Source organism: Protopterus annectens, chromosome 8.part0 (assembly GCF_019279795.1).
Source record: "Protopterus annectens isolate FY-2018-M chromosome 8.part0, PAN1.0, whole genome shotgun sequence".
In the NCBI taxonomy this organism is placed as follows: Eukaryota; Metazoa; Chordata; order Ceratodontiformes; family Protopteridae; genus Protopterus; species Protopterus annectens.
The window spans coordinates 497,575,846-497,593,405 of NC_056741.1; the positions used below are offsets into that span (position 1 = coordinate 497,575,846).

At 35.9% G+C, this 17,560-nt stretch overlaps 1 protein-coding gene across 1 annotated transcript in view; it reads left to right on the forward strand.

Moving 5' to 3' along the window:
• The window catches only part of LOC122808257 (melatonin receptor type 1C-like), a 115,680-nt gene that overhangs the window by 97,087 nt on the left and 1,033 nt on the right, over window positions 1-17,560 (forward strand). The window lies entirely within an intron of this gene.

The following is a 17,560-nucleotide window of genomic DNA, read 5'->3' on the forward strand; positions in this document are numbered from 1 at the left end:
TCAATGATTGCATTATGTGTTATGCTATCAAGAGCTTTGAATAGAGTTATGTAAGACACAACAGACAAACCCTAGTTCAAGGCTATAGAAACACATTTGTAAAAAGTCACCAAGTTAGTGAAAGTTGATCTAATTTGGATAAAACCACGTTGAGAAAAAACAACAGGCAACCCTTTATGTCACTATTAATAACAGATAAACATCTCCCAAAGTTCTTGCCCAATAATGAAGTCAAACTAATTGGCCTATAATTAGAAATATTATCCAAAAAGGTTAGCAAAAAGACTTAAGTTATCTAATTTGCATATATGTTGATAAAGCTGGTCAAAGATTACTCAGAAACACTCTACTGGAGAAATAAAGCTATGTAGGGTTACTAAAACTAAAAATAATGGAACAACTGCACTTTTGAAACATCCCATCATTCTAGAAATACAACAGAAAGTAGAATAGTTCAGGCTGCATAATATAGATGATGTTCAAAGATTTAAACAAAGTTACTGCAAATTGCAAAACACAGGCAGCAGAATCTCTTCCTCCTGCAAAATGTGGTCTGGGTGAACAGCCTTAGATGTAGTAGAGGTGATGCAGAGATACTGTGAAGACATTTAATGTCAGATGTTGAACTCCCCACAAGGAAGTAGGCAAGACCATGAAGTGCAGAAGGTCTGTGTAAAACAGATGAACAGAAGATAAACAAATCACACAGGCAACCATAAGGAGATGAAAAAAGAGACATGATGCTTGAGAGGAAACAAGTGAAACAGTTATATCAAAGGAAAAGAAAAATGAGAAACCTTTCCCAATGGGGATTTATCCATAAACGCAGATAATGAAGCAGAAGCAGAGGCAGACAAGAGAAAGTTGTAATAAGATTAAAAGATGGTGCATTGAATGTTTTGGTGACACAGCAGTGAACTGCTAAACAAATGAGGGACTAAACACGATGGGTAGAAATATTTATGATAGATGGCAGAGTAAAATATGTGGAAGATAAGTGACAGCAGAAAGAAGAAAGCAATACATATGTAGATGGAATGGACACTGAGAGCCAGGTGATCGTAGGCAGGGCAGGAAACATTTATTAAATGAAACTGATCCTTACCTTGCAAAACATACTCCAGTGGACCTGATATCAAAATGTTACAAGCAATGTGTGAAACAGAATCAGCAACCGGAGCAATACTGGGTAGTGCGGTCAAGGGAAACATAGGAGAAAGTCTCCAAGATAAGTGATATATATTTTCAGAGATACTTAATGATACACAATAAACTACAGTAAACATAATTTTAATACCCAAGTTTGAGTAGATATAAATAATAATTGCCTATATAACAGTTGGGGAGACATGAAAAGGAAAGTATGTTGGACAGCAGGATAAAGTAATATAAAAATGAGCCACAGACAAATGTGAAATAAAGGAAAGGTGGTAGAAAAGTAATACAATGAAGAGTTGTAAAACTGAAAAAAACCATATACAGCTGAAGCTGGTGCACCAGACTGGGCATCAATAGTGGAGAGAAGAGACCAATGAATGGGAATGCTGCAATATAAAAATATTGTGAAATCAGTACTGGGATGGCATGCAATGTGTTGGTGAGAGGGACACTGAAAGAGAACAAAAGAAGCTACTAAAAACCCATATCTAGGGCATAGCCATGTACATACAAGACTGAAAAAGAAGGAATCCAGAGGCCATGAATGGAGAGGAAAGGCCTGGGCATAGGCAGCTGCCAAAGAACACAGTGTTCAGCTCTGAAGGTAGGCCCAGAGAAGGGTTATGCCAAATGACAGGAAATGGGAAAGCAGGGTGGGGTTGGCAAAAACAAAAAGGAACATATAGGTAATTATGTGGGACTTTGGGAGTTCATTAAATCATATCAGAAGAATGAGAACACATAAAAAGATAAAGTAGAAGGAAGACATTGTTCTGTGACAAGAAAAAAAATGAAAATCATGGAAGGGGAGAATATACTTACTATGACTACCCAAAGGGAGAAATAGGCAACAAATCAGGGAGAGGAAAAGGGGATAATCAACTATATTTTGTAGAAGGCTTCAGACAATCAACCAGAAATTTACAAAAAGTTGGATAGATAGATGGACTATCTGGCTAGGAAGAGAGGAGGGTGCATGCTGGACATTATGAAACATATTTACCAAATGATGATGAAGAAGGATTCTATAAAAACATTTTTTTTAAATGGTCACAGACAAGAAGGGTTGGAAAAGAGAGAGAATAAGGGGATTACAATGTCACCTCAGAAATGGAAAAAGACAGGTTATACAGAGGGAGGGAATATGTCAAAAAAGATGAGACAAGTACTAGCCCAAGGAAAGAAAGATAAAGGATAACTGGTTACTATATATATATATATATATATATATATATATATATATATATATATATATATATATATATATATATATATATATATATATATATATATACATACAGGCATTCAGTTGAGAGGAAATACACCTTTGCAGATATGTACTTAGGGACGGGAACCCAAATGGAAATAATGGAAGACATCCAAATATAACAGAAACAGATTTTAGATCATTTAACAATGAAACTTCAGGTAAGTATGCAGAAACAGAAAACAATGAGAAGAGGATGAAGATGGGTTACCTTTAAATGGAATGAAACAGAAAACAATGAGAAGAGGATGAAGATGGGTTACCTTTAAATGGAATGAAACAGAAAACAATGAGAAGAGGATGAAGATGGGTTACCTTTAAATGAAATGAAACAGAAAACAATGAGAAGAGGATGAAGATGGGTTACCTTTAAATGAAATGAAACAGAAAACAATGAGAAGAGGATGAAGATGGGTTAACTTTAAATGGAATGAAACCGAGAACAAGGGAGTGATGCAATAACAAGCAAAATAATCAGTACAAGACAATATGACAGACAGGGACAAACTAGAAGGGCACTGGTGAGATGGGATTGAGGTCTCTATCAGAAGAAAATTGGTAAGCACAGAAAAAAGAAGAGGATATAAAGAAGGGTAATTAAAGAGCTGGAGAGAGAGAGCTAGAGGTACTACAGAAAGAAGCCAGAAGAAAGTCATTTCTGATGAATTAGGAAAAGCAAAGTCTTTTTTTTAAATCATGTCCATTTCTCACAAAAGAATAAATAATGTAATGTTCAGCATTGGAAGTCATGAATTACATTGCCAAAACTTGAGGCATTGTGTTACTTTTTTTTTTTTTTTTTAATATCGTGAGTGAATGTGGCTAAACGTATTCACACTTAAAATATTCAAGGAAAGCTGCAGACTGTACAGCACATTTTATTGACTGTTTCAAAAAGAAAAGGGGTTCATAATGTTTTATATAGGGGTGTCCTTTTTTTTGGACACCCTGATGGTTTCATTACAGAATAGAAAAGGGAAATAGGAAAGACTGAAAAAGGGAGACAAACAAAAAGGGAAAGACACAAGGAAAACATCAAGAGGGTTTGTGCTGCAGAAGATGAGAGAGGATGGACACTAACTTTTGTTACACAATAGACCCCCCATTTTTTTTTCCAGTTTTTTTATATGAGAGGTAGTCTGGGTAGGAAATATGTAAGTGGGTGCAGGGGAAAGGATAAGAGAAGAAGTGCTAAGGAGGTACACTGCCAGATGCTGTCATAGTAGAGAAACAATGTTGAGGGGGTAAGGGTCTAAATTGTATAGTGGTATAGTGGTTGGCACTGACTGGGAGAGCATTTTTTCCACATGTTGAAGAGAGGCTTTGACTGGCTGAATTCTCCCATCCACTACCTCCACCAGTACACATCTATCAAATTCCAAAGCCCCCTTTTAGTGAAGTTTGCTGCCACATGCCAGAGTGACTACAGGACCAGTGCCTCCACCACAGCTCTGTGAGGAAATCCCCAGATGGGCAGAAAGTGATCATTCCCTACTTTGGGAGGTACATGCCCAGCCTGCTGCTGGGGGATTTGAACCTATAAAAAAAGGAAATGAAATGGGAGACAAACAAAACAATAAAGAAGAAAGAAATGCATAATCAAAATAAGAGAAAATGCAGAAAAAAAACGAGTGAGGAAAAACAAAAGAGAAAATGCACAATAAATCCACACATCATGCTCACATGTCATTTCAGACACATTTGAAATATTGCAGTAAAAATTTTATTGAAGCAAAACTTGTACATGGGAAGTGCTTATGCATAGAATGGGACTAGTCATTTAGTAAGTACTTTTGTACTTGGAAAGAATGAAATGAGTAGTGCTTATGCATTCTTCAGACGAATTCACGTGGCATGTGCTTGTGACTTCTTCAAGAGGAATGTGTATCTTTCAAGTTCTGTACATACAATATATTCAATACAGTACTAAAAATACTCTTTGTAATTATTAGAATGAATCAGGTGAAAACAGTAACATTAGGTTGAACTGTAATGGTTTCAGCTGTGTTTCTCTCATCTGCAAAGCTATAAAAGTACAAAACAAGTATAGCACAAAACAAGTATATCCAGCTGACACAGCAGAAATTTCACTAGAACTCACGTTTATTAAAAATACTATTAAAACTATAGAAAAACAATAAAAAGATGAGTGCTTTCATACCTATCACAGGCGCTTCCTCAGATCTAATATACAAAGTTAAAAAGTTAAAACATTCCTTACGTACACACTTTTAAATCTGGGTGGGTTAAGGCCCTAGATCTCAGCACAGGTCTCATTTCTAACATCTTTCTTTGAGATACCATTATTATGCTTATGTATCCTGTCCGTTAGGGCTCTATTTATTTTACCAACATAATAACATTCACAAACCTTGCAGACAGCAAGATACATGAAAATTAGAACTTTTATAGCCAACATAACAGTTAAATTGGCAAATAAGTCCAGTCACAATATTCTTGTAACTGTTACTACTATTCACATACTTACACATGTCACAAGATTTACATGGATACACCTCTTTCCGGCTTGATAGCAACTCATTATTACTCCTTGCTGATTTAGAACACAATAACTGTTTCAAGGACTGACTGTTATTAAAACAAATATTAGGAGTACCACCCAAAAACGTTTTGTATTTCCCATCAGCAGTGAGAATATGCCAGTTCTTCTTCACTATATTTCAGACAATACCAACATCATAGAATAGGTAAGGGAAACCTAACCTTATTCATTTCTGCATTGAGTATTGATACAACATCATTATTTCTATCAGAAAAGTAAGGTCTGGCAGATTCAGACCTACATCTCAACACTTCCTTCTGAGCTAAATCAATCTCTTTTTCTTTGTAGCCCCTTAATAGAAAATCATTTTCTGCTGGGCAAAAGATCTCAACATGTCACCATCATCATAACATAACCTAGATAACTTATAAAACTATCCTTTCAACACATTTCTGTGAAAAAAAATGTGGGTACATGTGCTGCGTATGTGAAATATTCACTTTCTTGCAAGGCTTCTTACATAAATTCATACTCAGACCTGTGTGAGTTTTATAGACAGTCATATCCAATATATCTATCATTTCATTTGAGTATGTCACAGTGAAACTAAGAAAGCTCATAGTATTCTGCAAATACTCCACAAAATCTGTTAGCATATCTTGTGGACCTGTCAAAATAAAAATGACATAATCCACAAAGTGAGTATAAAAGGGTATGAGCCGATGAAAAATATTCTGGTCAGCCAACACATACAGAAATTCCAAATAAGCCATGACTAAGTTAGCATAGCTATTGGCACACATTGTGCCCATGGCAACTCCAGCTTTGTTGATAAAGTTGCTCATCCTCAAACACAAAAATATTATGCTCTAATATAATTTTAAGTAAAATGCATGCATGTGTGCAGTACTATATCCTGAATGATCAAAAAGAAAATGTCAAACAAAGTCAATACCTATGCCATTAGGAATCACTGTGAACAGTGATGTCACAACCATGGTTACAAGCAAAAAAATCAGCTCCATTAAAGTCAGTCGACCAATTAGACAACAATGAAAAAAAAATGCTTTGTATCTCTCAGCACACTGGCTACTTTATCAACCACTGGATGTAACTTTTTCTCAACAAAAATAGAGAGCAGATCAGTAGCCCACACATGACCCAAAACAATAGGTCTCATAAGTGGGTCTCTTAAACATTTATGCACTTCTGGCATGACATAAATAATCAGTATAATGGGATATTCAACTAAAAATATTCATATAGATTTCTCCCAATGGTGCCGTTCATAAGCAATTCATGTAAACTAACCTGTATATCATGAAAGTATATTAAGATCTACATTACTAAGTTTCTGGTAAGTAGAGGCATCACTTAGCACAATCCCACCCTTTTTTATTAGCTAGTTAAACATGCAAATTTTCAATTGATATTAATTCATAAAGAGCATGAAATTCAGTCTCAGTCAAGTTGTAAAAATGTTTCTTATGTTTGCAACTTAATAGTGCTCTAATATCTTGCTCACACATTCCAAGAAAAGCTTCAGTCAGGGACCCATTAACTGGAACAAATTGACTGCGTTTTTTAATTGTGACATTCTGGGACTGTGCATTACCATAAATAGATTTTGGAGAAATATTTCTCACACAAAAGTCTCAAATCTAATAAAATTCATTCAGCACTGAACTTTTAGCAGGTATAAAAGACAATCCTTTATTAAGGACTCTTACGTAAAAAATCTACTGCCAATCATTAGCAGACCGGAGTTCCGCTGTGGCGACCCCTAACTGGGAAAAGCCGAAAGAAGAACAAGAAGAACAACTTGCTCTTCTGTGAGAACAACAGATGAAATATTGAAAATCAAGACTTTAAAATCTTGCTTTGGACTGCAGGTCCCAGATCCACCTGGGTTTGTCCTCAGGTTCTCTTTTGCTGCATGCAATTCCTACTGCTGGAATGATTCCTTTTTTCTGTTCTTTTCCCTCTTATCAGCTCCAGAGGTTGTAAATCCAAAAAAGGTGACTTCTTAACATCACAAGCAGACCCAACAAGTTGTACAACATTATTAACAGGTGTATTCTGTCTGAGACAGAAACATTCGAAGGAATGATACAGTCTTTAGCCAAACTAAGAGTCTCAGCATTTGTGGTAGCAGAGGAGGGGCTCACAGCACAGTATTTCCTTCAGCAGGCAACTTCTTAGTAGCTACATTTGTGTTAGTAATCATATTCTTAACAGAACTACCTGCGCGAACAGATGCATCATCTTTCAGCCAGGAAAATATACAGCCTTCTTTAAATCAGCAAAGTTCCTTATTAGTTTTCTTCACTTTACACCTTGCAGCCACATCTTATAAGTAGCCACATCTACATACAAGTTGTCTAATTTCTGTTTACAGGATGCAGATGTAAGAAAACAGTTAAGCTTATCTTTCTCAGTCATAATCTCTTTCAGCAACGACATCTTAATAGGTTGAAAAAATTCAATGAATAGTTTCATATAATTGAAACACCTCAAGATTCAGAGCTTGCCATTGTTTTAGAAGCATGGGATATATGTTACCATAAGTAGGCATTTTCATCACATGTAGGCCTCTAGGCCCTGTGATGTATACATTTCTTATTTCTGTTCAATTTATTCTCCAAGTCTCTAAATCCATGCATAAATTGTTGACATCTGCTTCTGAAACTTCTAAAGTAGACAGAGCAGTTCCATCAATTTCAGAGAGTAAAGGATTACTTTCTGCCTTTAGAATGCAGCCAAAATGGTCACAGTGTATAGACGTTCCAAGTTCAGGAACATATTCTAATTCAAGTACCCCTCCTTCTGCCATGCTCTGGATATCAGGACAAGCACAATGTAGAAACAAAACAAGATATGTGGATAAGGCTGGAAAAATCAGTACTTTCATTATGACCAATACAGAAAAAAGTTGTAAAAAGAATACAGCAGTTATACCTGAGCACATTTCTTTATCTCTTTTTTTTAAGTAATATAATGATTTCATATCTTTTATTATGCTTATATATATATATATATATATATATGTATATATATGTATATATATATATATATATATATATATATATATATATATATATATACACATATATATATATACATATATATATATATATATATATATATATATATATATATATATATATATATATATATATGTTCATAAGTTCATAGGTAGGTACTAAGCTATTTGCCCAAGGGCATTTATAAGCCTAGCCAGAGTGTGTCAGCTTTCACTGCCCCATTGATTAATTAACTGAGCCTCTGTCAAAAAAAGGAAATTAAGTGATCCCAGGGGTGTATTTTCTGTTACCCATCCACTCGTCAAGGTTTCACTTGAAGAGTGTGAGTGAGGGGCAATGCCTAATGTAGTTAGGAATTTTGTTCCAAAGCATGGGGAGTCTCTGTGACAGGAATATATCCCTCCAGCATGTTCTATTTATTGTTGTGGCAAGGTTTGGCTCACTAGAGCGAGTGGCTCACAGTGACTTGGATTTCTTTAGGTGGAGCATGTCCATCAATTCTGAGTTGGACATGGCTTTATAAGTTAGGCAGAGATCACCTCTGAGTAAGCGATAAGCCACTGAGTACAGCCGGAGTTTTTCCAGTCGGGCTGCATAGGACATATGTTTGAGGCCATCAATCCTCTTGGTGAGGTACTTTTGTGGTTTCTCCAGCTGTTGGAAGTGTCTTGTGAGGTACATCCCAAATGGGGCATTGTACTCTATGATGGGTTTGATGAGTGATGAGTAGAGGGGCACTATAACCTCTTTATTTTTAGATGCAAACCCTTTAGCAATTAGATGGGTTACATAGAAGGATTTCCTAACTACTTTGGCAATATGATTGTCAAAGGAGAGATTACTATCTACCTGGGTCCCCAGATCTCTTATTACCTATTCTGTATTAAGGGGGCTGCCACCTATGTGATAATTCAAAAATTTTTTATAGCAAATGGATGGCAGCTGCCAAAGAACACAGTGTTCAGCTCTGAAGGTAGGCCCAGAGAAGGGTTATGCCAAATGACAGGAAATGGGAAAGCAGGGTGGGGTTGGCAAAAACAAAAAGGAACATATAGGTAATTATGTGGGACTTTGGGAGTTCATTAAATCATATCAGAAGAATGAGAACACATAAAAAGATAAAGTAGAAGGAAGCCATTGTTCTGTGACAAGAAAAAAAAAATGAAAATCATGGAAGGGGAGAATATACTTACTATGACTACCCAAAGGGAGAAATAGGCAACAAATCAGGGAGAGGAAAAGGGGATAATCAACTATATTTTGTAGACAATCAACCAGAAATTTACAAAAAGTTGGATAGATAGATGGACTATCTGGCTGGGAAGAGAGGAGGGTGCATGCTGGACATTATGAAACATATTTACCAAATGATGATGAAGAAGGATTCTATAAAAACATTTTTTTTAACTGGTCACAGACAAGAAGGGTTGGAAAAGAGAAGGAATAAGGGGATTACAATGTCACCTCAGAAATGGAAAAAGACAGGCTATACAGAGGGAGGGAATATGTCAAAAAAGATGAGACAAGTACTAGCCCAAGGAAAGAAATATATCTATCTATCTATCTATATCTATATATATCTATATATATATATATATATATACAGGCATCCAGTTGAGAGAAAATACACATTCGCAGATACGTACTTAGGGATAATAGAAACAGATATTAGATCATTTAACAATGAAACTTCAAGTAAGTGTGCAGAAACAGAAAACAATGAGAAGAGGATGAAGATGGGTTACCTTTAAATGGAATGAAACAGAAAACAATGAGAAGAGGATGAAGGTGGGTTAACATTAAATGGAATGAAACAGAAAACAATGAGAAGAGGATGAAGATGGGTTACCTTTAAATGGAATGAAACAGAAAACAATGAGAAGAGGATGAAGGTGGGTTAACGTTAAATGGAATGAAACAGAAAACAATGAGAAGAGGATGAAGGTGGGTTAACGTTAAATGGAATGAAACAGAAAACAATGAGAAGAGGAGTGTTAAATGGAATGAAACAAAACAATGAGAAGAGGATGAAGGTGGGTTAACGTTAAAAAACAGAAAACAATGAGAAGAGGATGAAGGTGGGTTAACGTTGAAGAGGATGAAGGTGGGTTAACGTTAAATGGAATGAAACAAAACAAAAATGGAATGAAACAGAAAACAATGAGAAGAGGATGAAGGTGGGTTAACGTTAAATGGAATGAAACAGAAAACAATGAGAAGAGGATGAAGGTGGGTTAACGTTAAATGGAATGAAACTGAGAACAAGGGAGTGATGCAATAACAAGCAAAATAATCAGTACAAGACAATATGAAAGACAGGGACAAACTAGAAGGGCACTGGTGAGATGGGATTGAGGTCTCTATCAGAAGAAAATTGGTAAGCACAGACAAAAAGAAGAGGATATAAAGAAGGGTAATTAAAGAGCTGGAGAGAGAGAGCTAGAGGTACTACAGAAAGAAGCCAGAAGAAAGTCATTTCTGATGAATTAGGAAAAGCAAAGTCTTTTTTTTAAATCATGTCCATTTCTCGCAAAAGAATAAATAATGTAATGTTCAGCATTGGAAGTCATGAATTACATTGCCAAAGCTTGAGGCATTGTGTTACTTTTTTTTTTTTTTTTTTAATATCGTGGGCAAATGTGGCTAAACGCATTCACACTTAAAATATTCAAGGAAAGCTGCAGACTGTACAGCACATTATATTGACTGTTTAAAAAAGAAAAGGGGTTTATAATGTTTTATATAGGGGTGTCTTTTTTTTGGACACTCTGATGGTTTCATTACAGAATAGAAAGGGGGGACATAGGAAAGACTGAAAAAGGGAGACAAACAAAGAGGGAAAGACACAAGGAAAACATCAAGAGGATTTGTGCTGCAGAAGGTGAGAGAGGATGGACACTAACTTTTTGTTACATAATAGAACCCCCATTTTATTTCAGTTTTTTTATATGAGAGGTAGTGTGGGTAGGGAATATGTAAGTGGGTGCAGGGGAAAGGATAAATGAAGAATTGCTAAGGAGGTACACTGCCAGATGCTGTCATAGTGTAGGATCCCAATGTTGAGGGGGTAAGGGTCTAAATTGTATAGTGGTATAGTCGTTGGCACTGACTGGGAGAGCATGTTTTCCACATGTTGAAGCGAGGCTTTGACTGGATGAATTCTCCCATCCACTACCTCCACCAGTACACATCTATCAAATTCCAAAGCCCCCTTTTAGTGAAGTTTGCTGCCACATGCCAGAGTGTGTGCAGGACCAGTGCCTCCACCACAGCTCTGTGAGGAAATCCCCAGATGGGCAGAAAGTGATCATTCCCTACTTTGGGAGGTACATGCCCAGCCTGCTGCTGGGGGATTTGAACCTATAAAAAAAGGAAATTAAATGGGAGACAAACAAAACAATAAAGGAGAAAGAAATGCATAATCAAAATAAGAGAAAACACAGAAAAAAAAAACGAGTGAGGAAAAACAAAAGAGAAAATGCACAATAAATCCACACATCATGCTCACATGTCATTTCAGACACATTTGAAATATTGCAGTAAAATTTTTATTGAAGCAAAACTTGTACATGGAAAGTGCTTATGCATAGAATGGGACTAGTCATTTAGTAAGTACTTTTGTACTTGGAAAGAATGAAATGAGTAGTGCTTATGCATTCTTCAGATGAATTCACGTGACATGTGCTTGTGACTTCTTCAAGAGGAATGTGTATCTTTCAAGTTCTGTACATACAATATATTCAATACAGTACTAAAATACTCTTTCTAATTATTAGAATGAATCAGGTGAAAACAGTAACATTAGGTTGAACTGTAATGGTTTCAGCTGCGTTTCTCTCATCTGCAAAGCTATAAAAGTACAAAACAAGTATAGCACAAAACAAGTATATCCAGCTGACACAGCAGAAATTTCACTAGAACTCACGTTTATTAAAAAAACTATTAAAACTATAGAAAAACAATAAAAAGATGAGTGCTTTCATACCTATCACAGGCGCTTCCTCAGATCTAATATACAAAGTTAAAAAGTTAAAACATTCCTTACGTACACACTTTTAAATCTGGGTGGGTTAAGGCCCTAGATCTCAGCACAGGTCTCATTTCTAACATCTTTCTTTGAGATACCATTATTATGCTTATGTATCCTGTCCGTTAGGGCTCTATTTATTTTACCAACATAATAACATTCACAAACCTTGCAGACAGCAAGATACATGAAAATTAGAACTTTTACAGCCAACATAACAGTTAAATTGGCAAATAAGTCCAGTCACAATATTCTTGTAACTGTTACTACTATTCACATACTTACACGTCACAAGATTTACATGGATACACCTCTTTCCGGCTTGATAGCAACTCATTATTACTCCTTGCTGATTTAGAAACACATAACTGTTTCAAGGACTGATGTTATTAAAAAAAATATTAGGATGCCACCCAAAAACGTTTTGTAGAATACAGTTCTTCTTCACTATATTTCAGACAATAATACCAACATAGAATAGGTAGGGAAACCTAACGCTATTCATTTCTGCATTCTACTGAGTATTGACATCATTATTTCTATCAGAAAGTAAGGTCACAGCAGATTCAGACCTACATCAACACTTTTTCCTTCTGAATCAATCTCTTTTCTTTGTCACTGTGCAGTGATGTCACAACCATGGTTACAAGCAAAAAAATCAGCTCCATTAAAGTCAGTCGACCAATTAGACAACAATGAAAAAAAAATGCTTTGTATCTCTCAGCACACTGGCTACTTTATCAACCACTGGATGTAACATTTTCTCAACAAAAATAGAGAGCAGATCAGTAGCCCACACATGACCCAAAACAATAGGTCTCATAAGTGGGTCTCTTAAACATTTATGCACTTCTGGCATGACATAAATAATCAGTATAATGGGATACTCAACTAAAAATATTCATATAGATTTCTCCCAATGGTGCCTTTCATAAGCAATTCATGTAAACTAACCTGTATATCATGAAAGTACATTAAGATCTACATTACTAAGTTTCTGGTAAGTAGAGGCATCACTTAGCACAATCCCACCCCTTTTTATTAGCTAGTTGAACATGCAACTGTTCAATTGATATTAATTCATAAAGAGCATGAAATTCAGTCTCAGACAAGTTGTAAAAATGTTTCTTATGTTTGCAACTTAATAGTGCTCTAATATCTTGCTCACACATTCCAAGAAAAGCTTCAGCCAGGGATCCATTAACTGGAACAAATTGACTGGGTTTTTTAATTGTGACATTCTGGGACTGTGCGTTACCATAAATAGATTTCGGAGAAATATTTCTCACACAAAAGTCTCAAATCTAATAAAATTCACTCAGCACTGAACTTTTAGCAGGTATAAAAGACAATCCTTTATTAAGGACTCTTACGTAAGAAATCTACTGCCAATCATTAGCGGACTGGAGTTCCGCTGTGGTGAACCCTAACCGGGAAAAGCCGAAAGAAGAGCAAGAACAACAACTTCTGTGAGAACAACAGATGAAATATGGAAAATCAAGACTATAGAATCTTGCTTTGGACTGCAGGTCCCAGATCCACCTGGGTTTGTCCTCAGGTTCTCTTTTGCTGCATGCAATTCCTACTGCTGGAATGATTCCTTTTTTCTGTTCTTTTCCCTCATCAGCTCCAGAGGTTGTAAATCCAAAAAAAGGTGACTTCTTAACATCACAAGCAGACCCAACAAGTTGTACAACATTATTAACAGGTGTATTCTGTCTGAGACAGAAACATTCGAAGGAATGATACAGTCTTTAGCCAAACTAAGAGTCTCAGCATTTGTGGTAGCAGAGGAGGGGCTCACAGCACAGTATTTCCTTCAGCAGGCAACTTCTTAGTAGCTACATTTGTGTTACTAATCATATTCTTAACAGAACAACCTGCATGAACAGATGCATCATGTTTCAGCCAGGAAAATATACAGCCTTCTTTAAATCAGCAAAGTTCCTTATTAGTTGTATTCACTTTGCTCCTTGCAGCCACATCTTATAAGTAGCCACATCTACATACAAGTTGTCTAATTTCTGTTTACATGATGCAGATGTAAGAAAACAGTTAAGCCTATCTTTCTCAGTCATAATCTCTTTCAGCAACAACATCTTAATAGGCTGAAAAAATTCAATGAGTAGTTTCATATAACTGAAACAGCTCAGGATTCAGAGCTTGCCATTGTTTTAGAAGCATGGGATATATTTACCATAAGTAGGCATTTTCATCACATGTAGGCCTCTAGGAACAACCCTATGATGTATACATTTCTTATTTCTGTTCAGTTTATTCTCCAAGTCTCTAAATCTATGCATAACATTGTTGACATCTGCTTCTGAAACTTCTAAAGTAGACAGAGCAGTTCCATCATTTTCAGAGAGTAAAGGATTACTTTCTGCCTCTAGAATGCGGCTGAAATGGTCACAGTGTATAGATGTTCCAAGTTCAGGAAGATATTCTAATTCAAGTACCCCTCCTTCTGCCATGCTCTGGATATCAGGACAAGCGCAATGTAGAAACAAAACAAGGTATGTGCATAAGGCTGGACAAACCACTACTTTCATTATGACCAATACAGAAAAAAGTTGTAAAAAGAATACAGCAGTTATATATGAGCACATTTCCTTATCTCTTTTTTTTTTTTTTTAAGCAATATAATGATTTCATACCTTTTATTATGCTATATATATATATATATATATATATATATATATATATATATATATATATATATATATATATATATGTTCATAAGTTCATAGGTAGGTACTAAGCTCTCTGCCAGAGGGCATTTATAAGCCTAGCCAGAATGTGTCAGCTTTCGCTGCCCCATTGATTAATTAACTGAGCCTCTGTCAAAAAGGAAATTAAGTGATCCCAGGGGTGTATTTTCTGTTACCCATCCACTCGTCAAGGTTTCACTTGAAGAGTGTTAGTGAGGGGCTCTGCCTAATGTAGTTAGGAATTTTGTTCCAAAGCATGGGGAGTCTCTGTGACAGGAATCTATCCCTCCAGCATGTTCTATTTATTGTTGTGGCGAGGTTTGGCTCACTAGAGCGAGTGGCTCGCAGTGACTTGGATTTCTTTAGGTGGAGCATGTCCATCAATTCTGAGTTGAATATGGCTTTGTAAGTCAGGCAGAGATCACCTCTGAGTAAGCGATATGCCACTGAGTCGGAGTTTTTCCAGTCGGGCTGCATAGGACATATGTTTGAGGCCATCAATCCTCTTGGTGAGGGACTCTTGTGGTCTCTCCAGCTGTTGGAAGTGTCTTGTGAGGTACATCCCAAATGGGGCATTGTACTCTATGATGGGTCTGATGAGTGATGAGTAGAGGTCCACTATAACCTCTTTATTTCTAGATGCGAACCCCTTAGCAATTAGATGGGTTACATAGAAGGATTTCTTAACTACTTAGGCAATATGATTGTCAAAGGAGAGATTACTATCTACCTGGGTCCCCAGATCTCTTATTACCTATTCTGTATTAAGGGGGCTGCCACCTATGTGATAATTCATGGGTAGGTATGGGTATGTAATATATCTATATATATATATATCTGTGTGTGTATATATATATATATATATATATATATATATATATATATATATATATATATATATATATATATAGATAGATACATATTACAAATTAATAAGAAAGAATTCTCTTGGACTTCAGTTATACTTACCAGAAGATTCAATCAGCCTTTATACTCTTCTTTGTTGTTGTTGACAGGTGTTGTTTATGTTAGACATATATATAGCAGGGTCTACTTCTAAATTTTGAAGTTTCAAAAGTTTGAATTTCTTATGGTTGACACCATAAGATCAAAGTTTTGAAACTTCAAACCATTTAAATGGAGATCAATGTACAGTGTGGAGGGGTATATTTACAGTTTTCATCACTGTAATGTGATCTCAGAGTTGTTATATTTAATTAGCGTGGGGTGTGGGGGGTGCAGGGGGCTTACCCCCCTGCAAAAATGTAAAAAAATATTTTTTTGATTTTTTTTTAACATTTCAAAGTTTCAAAACTTTGATTTTATGGTTTCTCCCATAAGAAATTCAAAGTTTTGAAACTTCAAAATTTAGAAGTAGACCCATATAGCAACAACTGCTATATGTGTGTATAATATATTTCAGTTATATGTAATAATGTTAGTCACTAGATGGCAGTGTTTTCTGGTGGACACTTATGGTAATATGCTTGATGTAATTTCCTGTTCCTTATGTGGCGTGTATGTTTCAGGACATTAAAAAAAATAAAAATAACCATACCTTGGTTTAGATTGCAATCAGACTGTGCCCAGAAGAAGTTTTTATAACAGGTTATGGGCCCAGGCACCCAGATACAACCAGATGCAGTAAATAAGTGCAAAATATAGTGAGTGATAAAGTATGGAAAAAATGGTAACTATGGCTACTGACACTTCTTCAGCAAAGCTTCCATTAGCGAATCTGATGAACGAGTTACCAGTCCTGGAAATTCAAGATAAGGATGTTTCTAATAAAAGAAAGTACATGGAAATATGTAAATGAAGTTAGACTGAGAGAACCCATGGAGGAGTGGATAGAAAAGGATCAAAAATCTCAGAGCACAATCTCACTTTGCAAAGATGATGATCAAATTATACATATATGCAACTGTGAAACCACTAAAGAAATGTGGGAGAAACTGCAAAAGGTAAATGAAAGAGCTAACCTCAGCAATAAACTCTATTTAATTAGAATACTTTATATATGGCATACCTTAGAAATGATTGAAAGGCTTAGAGGTATTGGATAAGATATAAAAGACTTTCACATTGAAGCACTTTTTCTTAGTGGGCTATCTGAGATATGAGACACTTGTTACAGCACTTGATGCACACTCAGGTGATGAACTGACATTAGAGTATGTTAAAGACAAGCTTATAGATGAATACAAGTGCAAGACAAAGCATAAACAGTGAAAGTATGTCCAGTGCAGAGGCTGCTTTAAAGATGAAAAGCAGAAATAATATGTAGCTACAAACATGTAAATGCTTTACGTACAAAAAAAAAAAAACAAGAAAAAAAAAATAGGACACATAAAGGCAGATTGCAGAATCTAGAAAGCTAGAATGCAAAGACAAGCTAAATCACAACAAGTTAAGAATGTCAATAAAGCAGCAGATGTCACTTCAGACACTGAGCATGCATTTCAGTCCAAATGTGGCACCTCATCTGTGCAGGTATAGTGTTGATTCAGGAGCTACAAATCACATGACCAGTGACAGAAATTTCTTCTCTCAACTTGATCATAGAAAATCAGAAAAAATCACCACAGCTAATGGGCAGATAATAAAGTCAAAAGGAATTGGAGACCATTTTATTTATTGTCCTATTTCTCTGAATATCACCAGAAAGATACACTTAAGAAATGTTCTATATGTGCCTGAACTAGAAAGTAACCTATTGTCAGTGAAGAAGCTACAGACCAAGGCAAGCTAGTGGCTTTCCAACGTGACATTTGTGTCATCACAAAAAGGGGATTGCTTACTCACAAAGGCCAAAATCACAGATGAACTGTATCAGCTGAACTGCAGTGA